The 24,833-nt window shown below is 35.4% G+C and overlaps 1 protein-coding gene across 11 annotated transcripts in view; it reads right to left on the bottom strand.

The window, feature by feature from the left end:
* Window positions 1-23,088, bottom strand: part of LOC100331556 (signal induced proliferation associated 1 like 2) — an 823,625-nt gene extending 800,537 nt beyond the window's left edge. For all 11 annotated transcript variants that reach the window (XR_012388951.1, XR_012388950.1, XM_073920327.1 and 8 more), the window contains exon 1: window positions 22,937-23,088. The gene's annotated coding sequence lies outside the window, so the exon portion shown is untranslated. The remainder of the gene's footprint in view (window positions 1-22,936) is intronic.
* Between the last annotated feature and the right edge of the window lie 1,745 nt (window positions 23,089-24,833).

Here is a 24,833-nt window from a genome sequence, read left to right as displayed (position 1 = left end):
CATTTACTGTATGATTTGTTTATGGGTAAAACAAAGACCATGCAGGTCAGGTAGTTTAAACGGTAGGCTACAAATAATGAATTGGTCATTAATTAATTAATTATTCATAATCGAAAATCGAATCGTGACTTTAGAATCGAAAATGTAATCGAATCGAGGATTTGGAGGATCGTGACACCCTTAGAGCGCATATGAGGTAAATGACGTCAGTAATAACCGGTTATAATCATTACTGAACCGATACCGAATTGTCCGCGTCTGCATCGCGGTGCACCGAAGAAACGATTAATTTTGACACCCCTATAGACAGTGCACTTCTAACTGAATATGTTTGCTACTTTCATAGTACACACTGAATGTGTGTGTGTGTGTGTGTGTGTGTGTGTGTGTGGTCAGAAAACAAAAAAATAGTAGCCAATGGCGAATCCATTGCCAAGGTGTCCATAGAGGGTTGATGATACAAAAATAGTTTTGCCAACCTTCTGAATTTTTAAATCCATGCTTTCAGCTTCACTCTAAAGGATATTAAGCCTGAATGCAAAATTAACTGCGCAGAAAAAAGCAGAGGATATTTCCTGAACCCTACAAAGCAACATGACTGAGTGTATCGTTTCAGCTGTTTTGTGTGTCATGACGATTTCAACTCAAACTGTGTACGAACAAGAGCTGTATCTGCGCAAGGGTCAAAAGCTAAACAAGCGTCTAAAGGGATGAAATCCATTTTCCCCTCCACATACAGCACTTTGTGATAAATTGTGCAGGATTAAATGCATTTAAGCCGTATGTCGGTCTTAGCCTACATTTCACTCAAGCCTGTGTGTGTGTGTGTGGCTCATTCTTCGGATAGTAAGTGGGTCATAACACCTCAAACCCTCAATGACAGAGGGTGGTCTGTGTCACCATATATCACGACCTCCTGACCCACACGGTCCATCTGCTGCTGGGATGCCAGTTCTGCATCAACGCTCCTCCATTCAGACCATCACTCTCGCTTTGGTCCCAGGGGTTTCCAAAGCACGCTAAGAGTGGCCATATTGGCCATACTTACATTTCACAAGCCATTTTGTAACATGGTAATATAGGATGTATCATGAGATATATACAAATATTTAAATAGGTTATTCTACATATTAATAGGTTGTGATGTCCAATGACCTTGATTTTTTGTATAATGATCTATTGATTTAATATGATCTTACAATTAAATTTTTAGGGCAAATACCGGTGTAATATGCTATGTTGTTGAGTGTAGCAATGACAATATTTTTTGTGATGTAACCAATTTGCGAAATGTTTATTTATTAGCTTTATTTTTATCAAAAAAATAATCATGTTATGATCATATATACAGTTAATATGTATATTTTTTTATTTAATTAGCTCAGAAAAATATATAAGTCAAGGTAAGGGCTGCACGATATTGGAAAAAAATCGGACGTTGCAATATTTAGTTTTTCTGTAATATATGTTGCGATATGAATGCAATGTCACCAGATTAGTTGAATGGCTCTATTAGGACATAAATAATTAATTTAGATTGTTTGGATAAAAAGTTAAACAAACAGTGCTTTCTGGTTTCCTGAGAAGTCTAATACCAGTGTCACAGTAATAGAAAAACAAAAAAATACATGATCTTCACTGTAAAAAATTTGAATTATTGTTACAAACTGTACTTTTTTTGTGTCTAAATGCTTTAAACGCTGGATATTAAGATTGTAAAATAATACAGATGATAAACCTTTGCTTTCCCAGAGATGGGTTGCGGCTGGAAAGCCATCCGCTGCGTAAAAATGTGCTGGATAAGTTGGCGGTTCATTCCGCTGTTGAACACAAAAAAAAAGCTGAAAATCCAGTCTGATCTCATGATCTCATAAAAAAACGTAACTACTTTACATTTTGTCAATTTAGTAGCTGATTTGTACAAGTTCAGTCATACAAAAATGTACAAGGAGACGTGGCACCAAACCAATTGGATATCGGTTCATTAATAGATCATAACCGATTACTACGTACACTGACATCATTTATCTCTTATGCGCGATGTCGCAGTAGAATACTAAGGCGAAGGAGGCGAGAGTGACGGAATAAAATGCTCCTACTACTAAAAAAGGTAGATAATTACGCACAGTTCAACTGCTTGTAAGTTTGCTGGAAAGTCGTTCGTTGGCACTGAAGGCGGCACAGCACATGAGCCATGTTTTCACTACTAGAAAGAAATGCTGTAAAACGGATGTTTTTTTTTTATGGAAAGCATCTTCAATGCACTCGGTGATGCACAGAGAAATCGAATTGAACGGAATCGATGGCATTATAATCGTAACCAAACCGAAACGTGAGACTAGTGTAGATTCACACCTCTAATGAACTCTTACGAATTAGCCACTAAATAAAAAAACTTACAAATTGCTGTAAGATAGCATTGGATAATCTGTAACCACAGACTTCCATAGTAGATAAATCAAATACTATGTAAGTCAATGGGATTCCAGCTTTCTTTAAAGCATCTTCTTTTGTGTTTAACAGAAGAAAAGAAACTCAGAGGACTGAAACAAGTAAATGGAGAGCAAATGCTGACCTAATATCAGTTTTTGGGTGAACTATCCCTTTAAAAACAAAACACTTATAACCCAATTCGATTAGCAAACATCTAAACTGTCCATTAACATTAATTCTCACGTTCTCGACTAGTTTAGGATTCAATCCCAGAGAATTTCAGCCATTAAAGCAAAACATGTTAATAATGTCCTCCGCTTTCAGACAGCCTCCATCCATCAGCCAGTGCCAGATCACATGTGGCATATGGGCACGATTGGATTACATCAGCTAAATCCACCACAAATGCACATCACTGACACTAGCTGGCAAATAAACATGCATGATGGGTATCTGACTTTTGCAAACGTGCAAAAAACTAAAAATAACCACATAAATAAATAAATGTCTTGTCGTTAATCACAGCTTATAACTTGACTTCTAGCTGATCAGTTGAAAAGTGGCAGAAGGTTGATTTTTCCCATGAATCATCTGTTGAACTGCATCCCAATCATCACGAATACTGCCGAAGACCTACTGGAACCCACATGGACCCAAAATTTGGTGATGAAAGTCATGGTTTGGAGTGGACGGCAACATCAACAGCCTGAGGTATGAAGACATTTGTGCTGCCCATTACATTACAAACCACAGGAGAGGGACAATTCTCCAGCAGGATAACGCTCCTTCTCATACTTCAGCCTCCACATCAAAGCTCCTGAAAGCAAAGAAGGTCAAGCTGCTCCAGGATTGGCCAGCCAAGTCACCAGACATGAACATTATTGAGCATGTCTAGGGTAAGATGAAGAAGGAGGTATTAAAGATGAATCCAAAGAGTCTTGATGAGCTCTGGGAGTCCTGCAGGAACGCTTTCTTTGTCATTCCAGATGACTTTATTAATCAGTGATTTGAGTCATGTCAGAGATGTATGGATGCAGTCCTCCAAGCTCATGATGGAGTCAGACACAATATTCATTCTGTCTCCACTGCAGCAGGACTTTATATTCTATACTAGGGTTGTAACAATATACCGGTATGACGGTTTACCACGATTTGAACGTGCACGATTATCATACCATGAACAATTGCATATCAACGGTTTTAACCCTTAAAGACCGAGACAGCCGCCCGCGGCTAAAAATAAGTATTGCTCTTAAATGTTTAATAACTTTTGATCCGCTGATCCGATTCATACAATTCAAAGATTGGCATAAAGAAGAGAATCTCAGCTTTCCAGTGCTGTATCACATAACACATAACGCGGACTTTCAGAGGCTCCGGAATCAGTGCGGTTACGTCATCAACATTTGACAACGCTGATTTGACAAAGAAACGCTCGTCACTGTGTCTCCGGACAAATCAGACATGATACATTGATGCATTGTCCCTCCTCCATGCCCAGATTGGTTCAAGCTCGCTATATCACAACCAATAAGCATAGGTTTCGCTTTTGTTTGTGGACCAACAATGAGCTTTTTGAACAACACGGAATGAGAGATAGGCATACATTTATGCGCGGCTAAATAAAACGCAAAAAAAAAGTTTTGCATGAAATAATTCTCATACTAAGTACTTTTGCATGCACAGCAGCACAGAAACATGACAAAACAGTGACACAGCAAAGACGAACTGCTGCTCTTGCTGTTTTCAAAAGACGCAAATGAAGGTGCAGCTGTTTGTCTGCATTGCAGACAACAATATCCAAATCCATATCCACAGACAACCATATCCATGCTGGCACATAAAACCTAAGGATGTTCCATATTGAATCTAGTTTCGTTATGTAACTATTTATAGTATAGTAAATATTTATATCTATTTCTTACTGAGGATTTGCACCATGTTTATTTGGACTTTATTTGGACTTTGACACATTATTTATTATTTTCTTATTTTTATTTGTTCATTGTAAGTGGTGTTGTTTATAGTAACTAAAAATATATTATTTGGAAAAAGTCAAATTTGCTTCACTGTTCTATTATTTTGTAACATTTGTAACATACCGTATACCGCGAAACCGTCAAACCGTGGTATTGTTTTAGACGATTATCATACCGTGAAAAATTCATACCGTTACAACCCTATTCTATACTGCACATTATTTCTGTTCAGTGACTAAACTTTTGTCTAAGCAGAGTCAGACCTTACTGTCCTAATAAAATCATTTAAAATCAAGGCATGATCAGATTTTATTGTGCTCAAATAAGCGTCATCTAGAGGCCTTTGCCTTTCACAACCGCTTTTTAAGCGTGACATGTTAATTGTGACTTGACGTGGCTTCAGGGTCCAAGTGTCATATCAAACTGTATTAGGAAGACTCATCAAACGTATAATAATAAATGTTTATAAAGTGCTGTAATACTTTCGAAAATCACGATCGCAATATATACAGTATAATGTATATATTGCGATCGTGATTTTCAGAAAGCCAGAAAGTTTTTTTTATAAATTGTAAAAATGTTGGTATTTGTGATGCAGCAAGTCCAGAAACCGGTGTGTACACTGATTTTATATTAAATTCACTTTAATGTGTGATATGACAAAAAAGTGGCCATAAACTAATATTTTTTTTATTGTCACTGGTCCGTCACGACTTATCCATCTGATGAGCCACTTCTGACACCAAATGATCAACTTGTTCCTAAAACTTGGATAGGCAACAAGACTTTTGTGAGGTGTACATATAATAGAAATAGATAGATACATATATGCAACATTAGTAAAATAAATAAAGTAATATGACTAAACAAAACAGATACATCGCATTTTTTTCCTTTCATTTATTATTCTCTGCCTGTATTTTTTCATGTCAATTATTTTAAACCTTTAACATTATTTATTTTTTCATCATTTTAATTTATTGACTTTTTATTTATTTATTTCATTTATGTTTTTATTGCTTTTTAAAAGCATTATTAATTAATTGCATTCATTCATTTAATTTTGCTTGGATTTCTTTTTTACATTTTAATCTGTAAATGAAGCAGGCAGTTCTTACATATCTTTAGCCAATGCAATTCTATTGCATTCATTTATTAATCTATCATATATATTTATTCAATTCTTTAATTAATTTTTATTTCGTATGATGGAAAACATGATAGGAATGGAATTTTAAAAACACTGATGTGTGTCATATAGATTTTTTCCTTTTCCACTAAGAAAAAAGCAGTACAGTCCATGGCAAATGAGCTGTTTCTTCCACTTTGGTCCCTGAAGCATGAATACTGCAAGACGTCACGAGTGTGTCTGAGAAACGCCAACATCTCTGACAACAAAATGGGCTTGTGCTGTGAATTTTTCAACGTTCAAATGCTTCCTTGTATAATGAAACACTCTGATGCTTTCATAGCCTTTCTCTGCCTGTCTGAGTGTCAATTTCTGACTTCAACAATCTTTAGGAAATGTTTGTGTTATTTAGGTGCGGCTTTCGTTCAAATATCGCCCACTTCAAAATCTCATATAGATGTTTCAGGGAGGATATAATGACAGAAACAGAACCGAATGACTGACAGAATGAGAGATAACCAAGTTGTTTCATCTGCAGTAAGAGCAAAACATAACAAGCTTACATTAAAGCTGTAACATGATTATGTGCAGCTGGAAAACAACATTTTTTAATATCATAGAAATATTATTTTTTAGTATATTTAAAATGTATACTTCAGTCCAAGAGGGTCGCACGGTAGCTCAGTGGTTGGCACTGGGGATGTAACAGATCTCAGTTGATTCGTACAGATCACAACCCACGGTTTGGAACACATGTGACCAGCGGATTAACACACTTTTTTTACGTGTAGATTAATTCTAAACTTGAAACAATTAAAGAGAAATCACCTCTTGCGTCATTCAAATCACATGTATGCAGGGGCGCCTCCAAGGGGTGGCCAGGGGTGGCCACGGCCACCCCTCGGTAAACTCTGGCCACCCCTGTGGCCACCCCTTTGGCCACCCCAATATAATTTTGCGGCTGACATTATTGATTTAAATGAACTTATAAATTCCCAATATTTAGATAAATAAATAAATACATAAATAAATAAATAAATAAATAAAATGCAGTCACTAAATTATTGTTGGTGTTAATGACGTAGCTCTCCCCCTCTGGTTCAATGCTGGTGAAAGCAAACTGACGCATGCGCGCGGAAAACCATTCCCGCGCGCCTCACGCACTCCTGTGTGAATCCCGGTTGGTTGTTTGCATGCACGCCGACATAATAGGCACCGCTCATGCGCCGTGAAACCGGAGTAACAGCCTTTTGTGCAGAAGTGTCGGCACGCAGCGAGTTTTGAAAGTCGTTTGAAGTTTATATAATATAATGATGATGATGATGATGTTACTTTCACTAAGCATGGCTTTAAAGCAGAAAGGAGGGATAATGAGTCAGGGAGGTAAGACTTCATAACATGATTTCTCAGCCATGATCTGGTCTAAGACCACAGATAATTCTATAATACATTTTTTGTATTCTTTAGAATTGCCATAATTAATTTTCATGCAAAAGGTTTCTTAAGTGATGTTGGCATATCACTCCAGTTGTTGTTTTCCAGTAATATTTAGGACTGATTTCTGTTATTTATTTAGAATAATAATTGTATATTAATATTAATTGTATTTATTTAGAATAAATATAAATAAATTGTTATATTTATTGAATAACAAATCTAACAATTCAAGAGAGGTGGGGGTGTATAGGGTGGTTCGCCCAGGGTGTCATTTAAACTAGAACCACCACTACCCTCCCCGATCGTCCTTGACAGCACACACACACCTTCAATAGACAGCAATGGCTATTTAATATTTACCTTAAGCTACAGTATAACAATAGAAGAAGCTGCATTAATAAAATGGTTCAAAAAGCAATATGGATAAATAATATTATTAGGTATAGTGAGTGTGTATAGTAATGCCTTTTGTTCAGCTTGTTCATTTGTTTGGGTAATTAATAAACTCATTATTCTTTCATTCATTTTCTTTTCGGCTTAGTCCCTTTATTTATCCAGGGTCACCACAGCAGAATGAACCGCCAACTTATCTAGCACATTTTTACACAGCGGATGCCCTTCCAGCTGCAACCCATCACTGGGAATAATAAACTCATTAATCTCCATTAATTTTAGACATGGCATATCTCGTATGATGTACAATAAAGGCACGTAAAAAAAGAAGTCATTTATACAGTATATGAAAAGTGTTTTTAAACTAAACATAGATTTTTATTTGGTTTGCACATGTACTTGCTGAATTATTTCAAAGAATAAATTGCAATATTTCAAGTAGAATTAATTAAATGAATAAAACTACATTATTTCATTTACCAGAAACAAAAATATAACATTACACTGAATTCATTATTTTTTTTTTGTGTGCCACCCCAAGATGTGGTGCGGCCTCTTCTGGCCACCCCTAAGAAAATTTTCTGGGGGCGCCACTGCATGTATGAAAGCATTTAGGCTTTCCTGTAAAATATAATGATGACGGAAGAAGTTGAGGTGGGTTATTTGTAGGCATGGGCCAGATTGAGATTCTGACGCTTTGATACCCTTGGATAAAAATATCACGGTTTCACGGTAGTGTGATTACTAATCTAAAATATATTCTTTTTAAATATCTGGGTAAAAAAGAAACAATTTTGCTACCTTTGAACACAAAATACTTTATTTTGAGAAACATTTAAAATATTTTGGAACAATAAAACATCGCAGCAGGTCAGTCGTGGGGATGTTGCATTTTGTTTGGAATTGAAAATCCGGTTAACACCAGAACCCAACATTCAACCTAAAATCAACTAAATATCAACGTCTAATTATGTTACAGCCTGACGTTGTGTGGATGTTATCACTATGACGTCAATCAGACGTTGGATTTTGGTTGCCATACTTGACAAATAAATGTCAGTATTTGACGTCAATATGATGTTGGTTTAAGATGGTTGGATTTTGGTCACGCAACCTAAAATCAACCAAATATCAATGTCGTTATTGGAAGTAAGATTAATGTTGTCCTTAGACAAAAAATAAATAAATAAAAAATCTTACTTATACCTTAAGAACAATATAGTAGAAAACTATATGTTAGTTACCCATGCCTAGTTGTTTTCCGTCACTACTTGTTTAGCCTGCATTAATGCATTCAGTGTAAGCTGCACGATTAATCATTAAAAGATCAGGATCTCAACACCCACGCAACATAAATTATAAATGATGATGATTCGCATATGGTTAATAATTCTAAGAGATTCAGTCTTAAGTCTTTTGAGTGAGTTATGAAGAAACTGTCACATAACAGTACTGGGAAAACAGTTTATAGTTAAGATAAAACCACTTATATTTATGGTAAAGATTTAAATCACCATCATATGGGTTAAACGACGCTCAAAAATGAAAATTGTAGGCAGCAACTTAAACAATAAGTGGAGTTAACCATATCAAAAATGTCACTGAATAATTCTTCAAAAATGATCATCTAGCAATGAAACATGAAGTTTTATGAGTGAATAACTCGATCATTTATTGAAAATGAGACTAAAAACAAATATTGGTTGTACAAATTATAATGTCAGATTTCCTCATTTAGTGTTATCAGCAACAGTAGTAGTTTGTGAAATTTTCACAGTACTGAACATTTTACAATTTATTTTTATTCAGCTGATTATTTCTTCATATTATTTTTAATAAAATTACAGCTTCTGTTCTGTTTGTTAAAACCAAAAGTTTTTTGCAGTACACTCTCAGAAATAAAGGTACGCAAGCTGTCACTGGGGTGGTACCTTTTCAAAAGATACACATTTGTACTTAAAGGGCCCATATTGGTACCTCAATATTAGTAGTACCTACATTTTTTAAGAGGAACACTTTTGTACTTTTAAGGTACTAATATGTACTCCTGAGGTATTAATATGGACCTTTTAGGTACACTTTTGTACCTTTTGAAAAGATACCACCCCAGTGACAGCTTGCGTACCTTTATTTCTGAGAGTAAACTGTTTCTGTAATAAGTGGAGAGCAAATTACATTTGTCTCCTCCCCTTTTTGGCTGATCCGAAAAATGGTACGATCAGTGACTAAAAAACCCATGTGATCAGAACCGTGAGATTTGTGATCGGTTTCTGTGTGGAGTTGGCATGTTCTCTGCGTGTTGGCGTAGGTTTCCTCCGGGTGCTCTGATTTCCCTTGTAGTCCAAACAAATGAGCTATACTGTAGGTCAGGCGTGTCCAAACTACGGCCCGCGGGCCATCTGCGGCCCGCAACCAGTTTTGTGGCGGCCCGCGAGGCTTTTTATAAATATCAATAGAATCTGGCCCGCTATACAAAAATGAACGTAATTCAATAAATAACCACCGGGTGTCGATATTACATGCATTCAATTAAGCAGCAGTTCTTGTTATGATCTATCTATCTGTATGTCTGTCTGTCTGTCTGTCTGTCTGTCTGTCTGTCTTTCTATCTATATACACACAGTTGAAGTCTGAATTATTAGCCCCTCTTTGATTTATTTCTTCTTTTTTAAATATTTCCCAAGTGATGTTTACAGAGCAAGGACATTTTCACAGTATGTCTAATAATATTTTTTCTTCTGGAGAAAGACTTATTTGTTGTATTTCGGCTAGAATAAAAGCGGTTTTAATTTTTTTATTAACCATTTAAGGTCAAAATTATTAGCCCCTTAAGTCTTCAGAACAAACCATTGTAATAAAATAACTTGCCTAATTACCTTAACTTGTTAACTTGATTAACTTAGTTAAGCCTTTAAATGTCACTTTAAGCTGTATAGAAGTGTCTTAAAAATATCTAGTCAAATATTATTTATTGTCATCATGGCAAAGATTAAATAAATCAGTTATTAGAAATGAGTTACTAAAACTAATATGTTTAGAAATGTGTGGAAAAAAATCTCTCCGTTAAACAGAAATTGGGCTTTATAAACAGGGCTAACAATTTAGGGGGGCTAACAATTCTGACTTCAACTGTATGCGTGTCTGTGTGATGTGTGTAAAATTTGGCCCACGACAACGTTGTTTTTTTTGCATCTGGCCCTCGGCCCAAAAAGTTTGGACACCCCTGCTGAAGATGAATTGATTAACTCAATTGCCCGTAGTGTGTGTGTGTGTGTGTGTGTGTGTGTGTGTGTGTGTGTGTGTGTGTGTGTGTGTGTGTGTGTGTGTGTGTGTGTGTGTGTTTAAAAGGGCATCTGCTGTGTACAACATATGCTAGAATAGTTGGCGGTTCATTCCTCTGTGGCGACCTCTGAAATAGAGACTAAGCTGAAGGAAAATTAATGGATGAATGAATGAATGCAAGTTTTGATAAATATAATGAGTTGCTGCAGAATAAAAGTATGACTTTCTTTCTGACCTTAAAGGGACAGACATAAATCTTAATTTACTCACCTTTTACTTGTTTCAAACCTTTAAGAGTTTATTTCTTTTGTTGAACACAAAAGAAGATATTTCGAAGAAAGCTGAAAACCTGTAACCATTAACTTCCATAGTATTTGTTTCTCCTACTATGAAAGTCAATAGTTACAGGTTTTCAGCTTTTTTTCAAAAGATCTACATTTGTGTTCAAGAAACTTGTAAATGTTTATAACTACTTGATGAAGAGTAAATAGCGAATGAATTTTCTTTTTGTATGTGTGTGAATTCCCTCTTTAAACTTTTAAGAGCTAGTGTGAGTACATGTATACATCTCTGCCAAACCACATTATGACAGCAATCAGTGATGCATTGTGGGACTAAATCCCTACACAACATCAGACAAAAGTGGATAAAAAGACATCAACAACAATGCCAAAATTAGCAGCAAGCAACTCATATTCCCTGGGCCAATAAATCATCTCTGTCTAATATCTGTGCAGAGACACAGAGCAACACAAGAACATTTTTAAGAAACTCTAGCAGGCCGTCTTCTTCACACAGCGGCAAGATGAGATGATATTGTGGTAGACGCGTGCAGATATTGGATTCTACAATGGATATAGACTTGCTCATGTTTCATATATGCATACATGTCCTTCAGCTAAAAAACAATGTCAAGCGTTCTGAACCAAAGATCAGGATGGAGAATACAGCCAGAGGTCGAATAGGGTGTTGCAAAAAATGTCTTGGAAATAAAGCGAATTTCTCCACTGTGTCTGATCATTACAAGTCATGAGTAGGCCCACACGGAATCTGCACGCGCAGAATTCCGCAGATTTTTAGCCCATCATTAATTCTGTTTATTTACTTAAGTAAATATTTAAATCTGAATTTATTTAGTTTTTATGCAGTAATTTATTACTTTTTATTTCATATATTAAGGTTTTAGTTATGGTACTCTGCAGGATACTCCCAAAATAATTCCACAGAAATCTGCTGATTTATACCAAAATTCTCCGCAGAAATAGCAAAAAACGTCCGCAGATTCCGTCTGGCCCTGGTCATGAGGCAAAAAATGTGCAATACTAGGGCTACACAAAATACCGTTTTACCATCGATATCGCAATGTAATCATTCGCAATAGACACAAGTATACGCAATGCTGCGTCTGGGTTTTAATTTGTCATTTCGCAAAGCCCGTTTAAAAGCATTCAAGCATAAGAAATTGTACTGTTTGTAACTGTCAAATTAATACCAATTAATTGTATTGAACAGTTTATAAAACGAAGACAATTCAGTATTGTTTGACATTTGATTATTCAATTACTGTATGACAGCGTTTCCTCTAGGATTTTTTTCCATCGTGGCGGCAGGTCTTTTTTACTTTGCTCTACCAACTACCTGTGGCGTTATATCAATGACAAATGTTGTGAGTGCAGTATTAGAAGTCGAGATGGCAAGTATGTAATAGCCTACAGCATGCGGATCGATTTCCTCTGCTCGTGCACAAAACTTCTTGCACGCCCCCTCAAATATAAGGCGCTTCAAGATCTTCTTGTGCGCTCTCAAATAAACGCTGCTGAGTGCGATTTAGTGCATTTATGTAACGAGTATGTCTCCAGCATTTATTAGATTTGCTAGGAATATTTATGAATGTCTCTAATGGACCTACAGAGCGGTATTAATGCGTCCTGAAGTAAAGTGAAACTGCTATACGTCGTGTTTGCTGGCCTCACGCATCACGCACCTGTCAGTCAGACAGCCAGCCAGTCAGCTTAAAGGGTAAACAAATGACGCGCTGCACAACTACTGATACAAGTTTGCGCTATTATGATTCACTTAACCTTTAATATGTTTTGGAGGGACCTATAGAAATTATTTATTTAAATGAGAGATTTGTGAAGGATGTGCTCGTATATGTTGAGCGCTGTACATTTTCAATGCCGACTAGCCATGGTGTGTGTGTGATGTGCAAATCCATGGAAAACTATGTTAAAGCATTTTCCTAATTAGTATGCATGCATCTTTTATAAACTAGAGACTAAAGTACATTTAATTTGTTACAGAGCAGTAGAGTTGTACAATTAATCGAAAAAAGATTGCGATCTCAATTCGACCGCCTAGACGATCATAATCCAGCAATTCTACGATTCTGCCAATCATATTTTCAAGTTCAAAAGAGAAGAAAAGGCGGCTGCACGAGTCTATTCATTGTTTCTCACACGTTGCTCAGTGACATTGACACCTCCAAATGATGTTGAATGAGTCACATACTGTATTTATAAGGTATAATTCACCTAAAAATGTCATTTTTGTCTTCATATAATGATGTTTTCGCGGCCGGGAAATCACACGTGACGTGAGCTGCTGACCATGAGCTGTTATCACAGAGGGAGGGAGTGCGCAGTACTTAATGATAGACACGCAAGGTCCTACTTTCGTGAACAGAACCTGCTGGAACCTGCATATGTTGTGAGTAACAGGTAATACAGTTGTAAATAATATTCAGTTTGTGGCACAGAGTGGTCGTTTGGGAGCCGCGCGCGAAGTATGAACAGCACTTAGCAGTCAAAATGAAACCGAAAGTGTGCACTTCATTTAAATGATCATATCGCATTTTAAAGTTATGATTACGACAAGCATTTGATGTTTTTTCTGTCATAGCGAACAGAGTTGTGCGCAAAAAAAAATGTTTACAGTGTCAGTATAACTACTCTAGCCTATATATTGTTGAATATAATCTGATAATGGCAAATGTCTGATTTCACCAGGGAATAAAATTGTCTAATATGACAGATTTCAAGCATATATCTCAAACATAATAATTCAACATCAGAATTATTATAAGTAGAATATAATTATTTATAGAAACCAGTAGACCTACACATAATATTACTATTGATGTTTTGCCTTATGTTTGTTTTATCATACCTTTATTTTACATGTGCAGAATCGTGAGAAAATCATGATCTTTATTTTAAGCCAAAAAATAAAAAAATAAAAATTCGGGATTCTCATTTTTGCCAGAATTGTGCAGCTCTAAAGACCAGGAAAATTCCAAATGAACGACCCTTAACTTCTACAAAGATGCATAAAATCTTGATTTCGACCATAAAAAGTCCAAAATAATGATCAACCCATTGCACGGCTCATTTCAAAAACATTACAGAGAGTTCAGCTGCAGCATTTATTTGTTGGGCTAAATAAGCAGTGCATATTTGCAAGCTGATAAAACACTAGCTTCTAAAAAAATATTGAATTTGCTACATCCCAAAACCAACAAGAAAAACATTCATTGTCATGATACTTGCATTTCCGCCAAATGACTAACAAACAGTTACACTAATGCGGTTTGAATAAACAAACAGGCCTGTTGTGTCATCACCCAACAGCTGGCAGAGATCTGATCTGATGATGCCAGTCACAACTGTTGGTCATTAACAAGTACAAGAGAGAATGAACCAGACGGGTGACTGATTACAGGCCAAGCAGATCTCTGCATGTCTAAAAGAGCTTATTAAGTTAGTCCATCGCAGATCTCCGATGCATAAAAACTATATAAAGTCCTGCTGCATCCTCAATGGTTCTACATGTGATGGAACCAGTGGAGTGCACAACTTATTGTCCATCAAGCAATGAGCGATTGTATGTCTAATGCAGAGTTCAAACTGCATGTTTTTAGCCCTGATATTGACTCGCAGACGCCTGAAATCACAGGCAAACCGCCACTCATTCATTTAAGTAAAAATCACACTAGAGCTGCACAATTAATCGTTAAAAGATCGCGATCTCGATTCGGCCCCCTAGACGATCCAGCATTTCTACGATTCTGTCAATCATATTTTCAAGTTCAGGAGAGAAGAAAAGGCGGCTGCACGAGTCTATTCATTGTTTCTCACATGTTGCTCAGAGACCTTGACACCTCCAAATGATGTTGAATGAGTCACATACTGTATTTATAATGTATAATTCACCTAAAAATGTCATTTTTGTTTTCATATAATGATGTTTTCACGATTGGGAAATCACACGTGACGTGAGCTGCTGACCGTGAGCTGTTATCACAGAGGGCGCACGCGCGTCTACTAGGGTTGTAACAATATACCGGTATGACGGTCTACCACGATTTGAACGTGCACGATTATCATACCATGAACAATTGCATATCAACGGTTTTAACCCTTAAAGACAGAGACAGCCGCCCGCGGCTAAAAATAAGTATTGCTCTTAAATGTTTAATAACTTTTGATCCGCTGATCCGATTCATACAATTCAAAGAATGGCATAAAGAAGAGAATCTCAGCTTTCCAGTGCTTTATCACATAACATTCGCGGCTCCGGAGGCTCCGGAATCAGGGCGGTTACGTCATCAAAATTTGACAACGCTGATTTGACAAAGAAACGCTCGTCACTGTGTCTCCGGACAAACCAGACACGATACATTGATGCATTGTCCCTCCTCCATGCCCAGATTGGTTCAAACTCGCTATATCACAACCAATAAGCATAGGTTTCGCTTTTGTTTGTGGACCAAAAACGAGCTTTTTGAACAACACAGAATGAGAGATAGGCATACATTTATGCGCAGCTAAATAAAACGCAAAAAAAAAAGTTTTGCATGAAATAATTCTCATACTAAGTACTTTTGCATGCACAGCAGCACAGAAACATGACAAAACAGTGGCACAGCAAAGACGAACTGCTGCTCTTGCTGTTTTCAAAAGACGCAAATGAAGGTGCAGCTGTTTGTCTGCATTGCAGACAACCACATCCAAATCCATATCCACAGACAACCATATCCATGCTGGCACATAAAACCTAAGGATGTTCCATATTGAATCTAGTTTCGTTATGTAACTATTTATAGTATAGTAAATATTTATATCTATTTTTTTACTGAGGATTTGCACCATGTTTATTTGGACTTTGACACTTTATTTATTATTTTCTTATTTTTTTATTTGTTCATTGTAAGTGGTGTTGTTTATAGTAACTGAAAATATATTATTTGGAAAAAGTCAAATTTGCTTCACTGTTCTATTATCTTGTAACATTTGTAACATACCGTATACCGCGAAACCGTCAAACCGTGGTATTGTTTTAGCCGATTATCATACCGTAAAAAATTCATACCGTTACAACCCTAGCGTCTACTTTAGTGAACAGAGCCTGCATATGTTGTGAGTAACAGGTAATACAGTTGTAAATAATATTCAGTTTGTGGCACAGAGTGATCGTTTGGGAGCCGCGCGCGAAGTATGAACAAGCACTTAGCAGTCAAAATGAAACCGAAAGTGTGCACTTCATTTAAATGATCATATCGCATTTTAAAGTTATGATTACGACAAGCATTTGATATGTTTTTTATTTCATAGCGAACCCACAGTTGTGCATGAAAATAAATGTTTACAGTATCAGTAAAACTACTCTAGCCTATATATTGTTGAATATAATCTGATAATGGCAAATGTCTGATTTCACCAGTGAATAAAATTGTCTAACATGACAGATTTCAAGCATAAATCTCAAACATAATAATTCAACATCAGAATTATTATAAGTAGAATAGAATTATTTATAGAAACCAGTAGACCTACACATAATATTATTATTGAGGTTGTGCCATATGTTTGTTTTTACCATAGCTTTATTTTACATCTACAGAATCGTGAGAAAATCGTGATCTTTATTTTAAGCCAAAAAAAATAAAAAAATCGCGATTCTCATTTTAGCCAGAATCGTGCAGCTCTAAATCACACAGTGTGAACCATCAAAGAAGCCATCTGAAAGAATCACAGATTAAACACTGACTCCGTCAAATATTTGGCATGCTTCAAAATCATGTGTTCTGATTGAAAATAACATCAGCGATGACCTACAGCCAATGAGAGAGCAGCATCCACTAGTATGGGTATCTGCAGCCCAGCGGGAGGTTGGGGGAGAGGTTATAGAGCCCCTATTATACACTAAAAAGGGTCATATTTTGGTTTCAAGGGTTTCCAACAAGAGGCTGATATGCAAGCAAGGTCAAAAAACACTTTTATAGTCTTATAATCTGCATTTATTTTTACCTAATTATCCCAGTGACTCTCATATGATTCGTTCAGCGATTCACTTGTTCCCAAACCCCTCTTAGCGCGAAACTAATCTGCGCCGATTGGACCGATAATTGGTTGACAGCATTCAACTTCAGATAGAGTGAAATGCCCACCACGGCTTATTAACAATATTGAAGTGGTCTCAGTGCATAGTGTATGTGTGACCATACTTGCCAACACTCCTGGTTTTCCTGGAAGTCTCCTGTATTTCAGACCCATCTCTTGCCACCCTCCCATTTTGTCATTTATCCCGGAAAACTCCCGCAATTTCAACCCCCCAAAAGCAGCACAATTTCAACGCGGCATTAGACGCGATATGAGATTATAAAGAGTTAATCTGATACAGTACAAGCAATTACTCGTAACAAAACACAATTAAATACATAATTTGCAAGCTAGAGAAAACAACGAGGGAGCCATTTTAATCGCACTTACTTACACTAGTGGACTGGAGAAAGAAACTGGTCCATGAACTGTGTACTGATAAAGTTCATTTCAAGCTCTGACAAAGTCACATATATCAATAGTCTTCTCTGATCCTTCCTTCAACAAATAGCTGATGAATCCCCCGTTGTAACCGTGTAGATTCCAGAAGCACACAGAAAAATGACGAAATAAGCACAAGGCTGGGCTATAATGGCAAGATATTTTTGCAAAAGTAAACCTCAACCACTGACTCTTCACAGCTTCATCGTAGAGAAAATAACACCAACTTTCCCCTCAAACTTCCAATAATATTCAGCTGAGCACAGCGTCTTCATGAAATGATTCAACCGGGATCTATTACAGTGTTTGTGGGCGTCACACCGGAAAAAAAGCTGAAAAAGCTAAAGACTCATTATCAAGACGATTCATTTGAAGCACTATAAGTCAACTCATTTATAAATGAATCAATAGTTTTAAACACTGTGCACTTTAAGATTTAAGCCTTAGCTGGATATTTTACTTCAGGGGCTTTTTAATGGCTTCTTTTCGGTATATTTGGATGCAAAAGATGGAGGGAACACTAGTGGAAGTTTGGCAGGAGCACTTATGTCTGTTTGATGTGTCATCTGAGCAATAGGCAAGGCAAGGCAAACTTTATTTATAGAGCACAATTTTATACAACCGTAGTTGATCCAAAGTGCTTTACCATGAGATAAAATATTTAAGAAAATAACAAAAATTAAATAAAACTTGTATTAAAAATGTAAGAAAAGGAAAAATATGTAATTCTAAAATACAGTATAGAAATTACACCACAACCGGGTCCAAAAAATAAAGTTGAAAAGAATTTGCTAATTCCCTTCAAAACCCAGATGAGCAAAAGAAGTAAATTTTCTACTTCACTAAAGGCTTCTTCCTCATTATGTATATAAAGGTATAGTATGTGACATTGCGTTGTTTTCATGTCACTTTTAGCGTGTGTTCGGTTGTGAGATGTAGTTTGAGAACCAAGACAAAGTTGTTGGCGCTATTTCCTATTGTTAAGTCATGCAGTTTGAAACCCCCAGTCGCCGATCCATCTTGCTGTGTGAACACAGCAGCAATGGAACACTACCCTAGACAGTCATTCAGTGTGAAAACATGTAAAGCGACTACTTTGAAAATCATGCAGTCTAAACTCGGCATAAATGTGAAACCTTTCAAAAATCCAATGGAAAAATGTGAACTTGTAATTTGAGAGAGCTGTTATCAGCAAATAAAATACGAAAAGCCAAAAGAGAAAAATGGGCCGAATAATACTCACAGCTTTCACACCAGACACGGAAAGCCATGCACTATGAAACCCATTCATTTCAATGGCTTGTACATCGCAAGGGTGTATTTTAGGGTTCGGATTTTATGGGTACTGAAATTTTAAAAACGTAAATTTCTCGATAACATTTGAGCGCTGTTGAGTACGTTCTTAAAAACGCTCCAGTGTCCCTGTGTCTGTGGTCTGATGACCTTCACAGCCAATCAGAGTCATTTCTGTTGAGCACCTGAACACAATGACAAATCAGCCCCGTTTGAGAACGTGCTCAACATCGTTTAAATGTTAGCGGGAAATGGACGTTTTTTAAATTTCAGTATTGTATGAATTGTGACAACCCAACTGTGTTTTTAAAAGTAACTTTAACTTAATTAATAATGATAACAATAATAACAACAACAAATCAATAATTCAGTGTCAAGCCATTGAAATGAATGGGTTTTATAGAGCATTACAAAGGATTTTTCCGTTTTTGGTTTTGAGCCAAGTGCCTCTAGAATTTTCGGTTTCGGCCCTGATTGTTCATTGAGCATATGATCCGAGAGATTCACATCTGGAACAGAAACATGCTGGATGAACTACATACTAAAGTTTCATCCTTGGTGTCAGCCTTTTATTTTTAGCTTTAATAGTGACTATTGCCTTAAGAAAGCTCAATTCTGAGGGGCTCCATTAGTTGCAGAATGAGTTGCCAGTAAACATGAAGAGCAGATGGCTTCTGCAAATCCATTTCATTCAGAGTCCATCTCATGTCTTCTGGTTAAACATGAAATATCCTTGTAATATCATGCAACGAGGACGATAACAGCGATAAACAGTTGTCTTGGCATCCTTTGTTTCTGATTGCCACATCTCGAGATATTCCATTCCTTTATCCGACGGATTAGACAAGCAGATAAATCTCGTATGTTTCAGAAATGCTGTTTCACAACCCTGTCAAACTCAGTCAGACTGAAGCGTTTGCATTTCTGACACAGTAAAACAAACATCAAAACAGCACTGACATTAAACAGCGTTCCTGCTTGACATGAGGGTAGCGAGCACCTGTCAGGACAGATGTTATTTTCAAGAGGAGACTCCAAACCCAGCTTTAATTTCCTGTCATTATGTTATGAATGCATTCAGGAGTGAAACGCAAGACAAACATCCTTCTGCCATCACAGTGCCATCTAAGCCAGGCGATGGGAAGACAGACTTCTTGTTTATCTCAGGGGAACGCAAGGCAACGATGAGGAAACTTTAACAAGCCAATAACAATGAAAATACGCAACTTGCCCAATCACATTTATTTATACACCATTTTTACACAATGCAGATTGTTTGAAAGCAGCTTCGTGGTAATAAACAGGAAAAAAGCAGAATTGAAATACAATGAAACATAAGTAGTGGGCATTCCAGTATTATGGATGGGACACCTGAACTCATAATTACAATATTTAATTAAGTTGTTAATGCATATTTTCAGAGCATCCATGGGGGATTTTTTTTGCAGACGTAGGCCTAATACATTTTAAAATAAGTTTTGTTATGGTTATGCAGTCCGTCCACACTACTGCAGAGTTTTCAAACCCCCAAAACGGAGCGTTTTGAAAATGCTGAAGAGGCTGTTTTGGTTTTAAAATGCTGCTGCTCCGTATCAGTGTCGATGGGGAAAATGGAGAGATCTGAAAACAGAAGCGTGGCTGCAGACATTCACGTCTCTTATTGGGGCTTTTCTCGAAATTAAGGTTTTCTCTTCCTTTCCCGATTCCTGAGGACACGTCGGGTAACTCTTCAAAGGGAACAGTGCACTTTATAATGTCATTCACATCACCCTGCTACATTGTTTCACCATCTTTACAACAAAATGAAAACATGATACAAGTAGGGATGGGTATCGAAACTCTGTACTTTATCGGTATCGGTGCTACATTGTAAAAGACCGAAGTATCGATAAGCTCTGAAGTTAACGGTCCTGCTATCGGATTAAACATTACTTACAGTAGTGTAATTTAACTGACCAATCTTTTCTAATTTGTGATATTTGATATTCGTCTGCACACTTGGCAATCTCACATGAGAAATGCTTGTGTTTCCGGCAAGCACGTCAAGTGTAAAAGCCTTCACAGTTCTCGGCTGTGTGCGCGCACTCATAAGCTACATTATCTCCCTAATTTGAGTTGACCTTGTTTACAGAAAGGTAAGGTAATTTTATGAGCTTACAGCTAGCTCTAGAGAAAAAAAAAATTGTATTTATTTCTTAATATTTAAAAACAAATTTGAGTAAATTTTTACTTTACTATATTTTCAGTGCTGCTTTTAAACTAATACTCACTGCATTTTAGCAATAAGAAGCTACAATACAGGTTATTGAACTGAAGCTTGACTACAAAATTCAATCTCAAATCAAACCGAAATCGCAATATCTGCCAAAAAATAAATAAAAAATTTTAATAACTCCTAATTAGATATTTTCCCCAAATCGCACAGCCCTAGTGTAGACATGGCCTGAGTGCAACATACACAACTCAAAATCCAAATCAACATTATTCGCGATGCTAATCCACTGCATTTAGATGCATGTCACATTAAAAGAGAACAAATCTGTTCTAACTCTAACTATGTTTTTCTTTTATCCATCTGCAACCAATTCACATTTTGGAAAAATAATTATATCAGATCACATATCTGTACATTAAACTAGTACAGCAGAATCCATTTTAATAGCCTACTTCACCTTGAAGAACAATACACTTTTGAGTCAACAAAGTATAAATGCTTTTAGGTATTTCTCTTATCCTAAGAGATGGAGATGTAATTTTGTTCGGCGGTATGAAAGAAGGGAACATCAGAGGATTCTCCCCTGTCTGTGTCCCCAATGTATTACTGAAACGACTGAAAAGAAAATAGCTTTATTAACCTTGACACTGCAAGGACTTGGCTGTGTAACCTGTCTAATCAAATGTGCAATTATCTGACCATGATACACACTGACTGTTCAGAAGACAGAGAATACACTGAAGTGTTCTGAGTGACACGACACAAATGTCTACTACAATGCTAACACTGATATTCCAGCACTTCTGATGATTTATCAGTTTAGAAATTGAAAAATGACAGAATAATATTGACTATGAAGCAGTACAGGCCGTTTCCTTTCTTACAAAAAGTACAATGATTTATTATTTTGACAAATACAATAAATGATTTCATGTTCATATACCAAGGTATTTGCATGAAATCTCAAAGAAGCTATTGAGTTTACCATTGCACTTGTTCGATACAAACATGATCATTTTATATAGTTTGATTTGCAGTCTCTATAAAAAGAAAAAGACAGAAAATGTGATGCACAAAAAGCTGAAATACAAAAGATTAAAAAAAATCTCACTTAAAAATACATACAAAAACTGAAAATACAAAATAAATGTTCGCATTTTAACAAATCTAGCTTATTATAGCTTCAGATCAACATAATAAACCAAGATGTGCTTTAAAAAGACTAAATGACAGGTAATAAATTGTATAAAAATAATTTAAACCAAAGAAATCTAACAATTCTTCTATCATATAGCTGTATTGTTGATTATTAAGAAAATTCAAGAGCCCTCTAGTGGATATCTGCTGGTCTGCCTATAAAATCAACTTTATTTTGACTGGCTTTGTGTTTTTTAAAGCACAATCCCTGAACTAAATTAACTTGATAACTCCATAAACAGAAAAAGCCCATAATTAAAACAATATTGAGAGACAATGACATTTTCTATTGTTTGATACCTGTATACCTGTCTGATTCTGTTATATTTTCACCTCAGTATTGTTCAAGGACATGCACACTAACCAACAGTAAAAAGCCAAGTAATTATTTCACAATACTCTAAATCTCTATGACTCTCGTACTACCTAGTGAGCTGTCAAACAGATATCATTTTTGGGCATCATTAGCATTGACAACAAGGAACGCGCCCAAGACGCCCAAACCTGCTGCACGCGACTGTGACGCCTAGGTAGGGAGCTTACTAGGGTTTGAGTCAGAATACTAACCATTATTCCAACTTAAACAGCATTCAGCCTATTTTTCGTGGAATCAAACACACAACATCTTCACTAAACTAAAGGAAAACACAATCGCAGTTTTTCCACACCGATGCTAACATAGTAACGTTAACTGTTATTTCAAAAATCACAACACAGCAAGTAACAAGTGAGTACAAATCTCATAACCGAACCTTACCTTCGGCATTTAGAGTAAAAGAAAGTCCCATATTGTGTGGAAGAGCATCAGTTGCATCCCTTTAAAATACAAAGCCAGGGGTATGATCATATTCCACAGAAAACAGTTCACAGGAGAGCTGGTACCTTCACCCTCCACTCACTCAATCCAAATACTGCCGTTTGTTCGGCTCACATGAAGCCGGCCTGTAGCTCCGCCCCTTGTGGAAGATGATTAGTCGAGCTGTTGCCAAACCCCGCCCACGCACTTGTTCACGGGGAGGGCAAGAATGTATATAAACAGCGGTAAACAGACTCCTCAATGCAGGTATTTTGGGTAACTATATATTTTTACAACAGGTCAATTAAATGAAATACTATGGTGTGTGGAGATTTAAGGCTGAAATATTCCTTGGACATCAGTTTAAAAACAGCTATAGTATGAAACTGGAGTAATAGTGGCCCCAACTGGAAAACTGGGGGAATATATTTATATATTATATTATATTATATTATATTATATTATATTATATTATATTATATTATATTATATTATATTATATTATATTTTATTATATTATATTATATTATATTTAACAAAATGACCTTAATAAAGGAAAGTGGGGATTTTGAAACAAACAAAGTTGCAGGTTTTTAATGGAAATGCCACTAAAATGTATTTATTAATTTAATAATTATTTTTGAAGTTTTCATTTTACATTGAAATGCAAAAATACTATATAAATAAATTCATAACCGGACATCATCTGAGCAGTATATTCACATTACACTTTTCATGAGGAACTATGGAATGAAAGGTTATATTTAATAAATATTGTTATAATATCAATTTATAATAATAATTATAATAATAATAATAATAATAATAATAATAATAATAATAATAATAATAATAATTTATTATTATTATTATTATTATTATTATTATACATGTTTCATACATAATCACACATATAATTAAAGTAATTTGTGCGAATTTATAATTAGAATGACAATGATTTAAAAACATTTATAATTCATATAATAATAATAATAACAATAATAATAATGTCTGTTGTTGTTGGTAGTAGAGTTATTATTATTATAAGTATTATTGAGAATGTTATAATTATTGCTATTATTATTTATCATTATTATTCATTATTTTAATACTACATAACATCTAAATATGTACTATTTTATTAAAGCAATTATAATACACAAATAATATAACTATAATATTACTGTTATTATTATTACTGTTATTATTATTATTATTATTATTATTATTATTATTATTATTATTATTATTATTATTATTATTATTAAAATATTCCACTCATTATCACATCACAAAACCAAAAAATATTTATTATAAAAAAGGTAATAGAGAACTAATGTAATGTAATCAAAATTATTATCATTATAGAAATATTCCACAGGTTGTTACATACTAAGAGTACATAGTTAAACATGACAAACCATGAAATAGTCATTATAAAAGGTAACAGAGATTTAATGTAATGTAATGTAATAAAAATGATTTTTCACTCATCAGAATCTTGCTTGGTAATAATATATAGGTGTTAATCGCATTTAAATTAATGTCAACCTAAAAAAAAGTCCAATAATAATGTTTTAAACTGTTTAAAATAATATTAAATTTACTACTGTTATTATTTTAGACATGAATATAATAATAATAATAATTATTATTATTATTATTATTGAAATATTCCACTGGTTATCACATACTAAGGGTACATATTTAAATTTATGACAAACCATAAAATAGTTATTATTAAATGTTACACAAATATAATGTAATATGATAAAATAAATGATTTTTCACTGATCAGAATTTTGCTTAGTAATAAAATATAGACATTAATCGCATTTAAATTAATGTCAACCTGGAA

Source organism: Danio rerio, chromosome 13 (genome assembly GCF_049306965.1).
Source record: "Danio rerio strain Tuebingen ecotype United States chromosome 13, GRCz12tu, whole genome shotgun sequence".
NCBI lineage: Eukaryota > Metazoa > Chordata > Actinopteri > Cypriniformes > Danionidae > Danio > Danio rerio.
The sequence above is the reverse complement of the archived record's forward strand: the minus strand, read 5'-3'. Positions and strand labels throughout refer to the sequence as shown.